The 2,246-nt window shown below is 36.8% G+C and overlaps 1 protein-coding gene across 1 annotated transcript in view; it reads right to left on the reverse strand.

Annotated features, from left to right (window-relative positions):
* LOC118743256 overlaps window positions 1-479 on the reverse strand; it is a gene marked incomplete at its 5' end in the record, with an annotated part of 39,560 nt that extends 39,081 nt beyond the window's left edge. Inside the window, 1 exon segment of the mRNA XM_036475821.1 lies at window positions 32-479.
* Window positions 480-2,246: the final 1,767 nt, after the last annotated feature.

The raw sequence follows: 2,246 nt of genomic DNA on the forward strand, positions 1-2,246 counted from the left end.
CAGCCACTTTGTTCGAGTTTCTTCTTTACACCTTTTCTATTTTTTCATGATTTATATCCGTTTGCTGTCGTTAACGATAGCTCGCTATTTATCTCTTTCGCACATGCTCATTTGTAGTTACGCTAGAAGGCTGAGTGAAATGTTGCTTTTAAAGGCCCTCTTCACTTCTCGAAGCTCGAGCACATTTACACACATACTTCTTTTTCCGTTTTCTTCTTTCCACATCCACTAAAATTTTTCGATACAAAATCCCCTCAATTGGGTTCAAAGCTTTCAATTTTGTTGTTTAATTCATCAATTACACATTTTCTTATTAGCTCTATCCACAAATTCGGCAAATTATTCACTTATGCATTACGCTTTTAACTGAATTAGAAATATTCCACTCAATTCAATTAAATTTCGAATATTTTCAACATTCGTTTCTGCGCGTTTTGCCACTGCCAACTCTGTGGCACACGCACGCACACACACACACAACTCGTTCATTCGCGCCGCACATACAATGGCATACGTCGGCTACGACAGTACAAGTAGCAGCAACGGCGGCTTCTTCTCGTCTCGGGCTCCACTCTGTATAGCTACTACGCTGATGACGGGCGCGACGTCCTCGCTGCTGCTTCGGCCAGTGCAGTGACTGCGAAGACGACGACAGCGAACAGAAAGTAGGCTTATAAACTATGAATTACGCCAAAAATTCACTACACCGATAAAATGCGATTATGCATTAGGAAATTTTCACTTTAATACACATAAAATTAAACATTTTGCACCCTCAAATTCACGTCTTTTCACAATTTTTCCACGAATTTCTACTCGTACGCGCTACACTGTTTCAATTTCTTGCATTTCGCTCCTTCGTTTTCAATAGAGATGGGAGCTGCCGAATAAAAATTATCAAGTCATTCGATAGTTCATCAATTTTCATTCATTCGATAGTTCTAAGCAATCACTCATGAGTGATTTTCATTCTCGAGATTTTAACAATAAAAATTACAGTTGTTATCATTAGAGCGCGTAAGCTGAAGCTCCATAGCAGGTTTTTCAGGCGTTGAGGCTTGAGGCGCTCAAGTCTTAAATATGATTTAGTGCAATGGTATAGAAGCTGCTCTACAACCGAAGTGCGAAAAGCCTGAAAGAAGCCAACTATCGAACTTGTTTCAGACTTTGTAGGCTTTTCAGGCGTCGTCTGACAGTTAACACATTCGAACATTAGTACTGGTAAATATGATTATGGCAACATAAGGAAAAAGTATTAATTAAATGAAAATAAGTATGAAAATGTACTGGCTAAACAAAAATGAAATGGTAACAACCGATTTACATGATTCAAGTACTTGAAAGCAATTCTTGCTCATTCTCTTTTGTGTTTCTATTTGCTTTTACACGTTTCAATTCTGTTGAATTCAAGTTTTTAGTTCTTTAAATGGGAAGCAACGAAAATGCCAAAAGCAAAGCAAGAAAGTTGAAACGACTTGACGGTACAGATGCATGTGTACTCGTCCCCTTTCTTCTAACTCCCTCTCTTCCACATGCGAGCAGAATTGAATTCAATACTTGAACTGTGTAAAAGCAGTCTAAAAAAGTATCACTTTTATCGAACTAGTATTTTTTAGTCGATATCTCATTTGTCGGGAAACTCATTCCCATTTACTGCGAAATGTCAAAAGTTCGAAGAAACGTCAAGCGCGGAAACTTTGTTGTGGAGTTGCTCACCTGAAAAGCCAGTAAAGCCCATGATTCAATTATTAAAGGTTTTGTAAGTAGCTTTTTTCTAAAATTTGACACTCCGCCCACAGGGATGGTTTAAGGAAGCAGGAGTAAAGGGGGAAGAACTCAATCACACTTCCTAAAATGGGAGATAAATTCCATAAAAAGATATGGATAATAGTGAATGGTGGTATTTTAAAACAAAAACGAATTTGATTTAGTTATTTAATTTAAACAAGCTTATTTAAATCGAATATAACCTCTGATTGTTATAAAAATAAATATTTCGATGTATATACCAAACTTGCGTACGCCAGACGGCGCATAACTCGAGAATGGATGGCACACTTTGAGCTTTTCTTTGTTGTACTTGTTTGCCATATCATGGATATGAAGAAGCTTTTTGTTTGTGAAAAACTTATGCAACATTTATAAAAAAAAAAAAAAAAAAATTAAAAATTTGGAGCTTACTTTGCTTTCGCCCGCCCTTTTTCCTGATTTCAAGGGTATATAAAATGTTTTGTGCAAATGATTAA

This window comes from Rhagoletis pomonella, unplaced genomic scaffold (genome assembly GCF_013731165.1).
Source record: "Rhagoletis pomonella isolate Grant_MI unplaced genomic scaffold, Rhpom_1.0 Rhpom_scaffold_00007, whole genome shotgun sequence".
NCBI lineage: Eukaryota > Metazoa > Arthropoda > Insecta > Diptera > Tephritidae > Rhagoletis > Rhagoletis pomonella.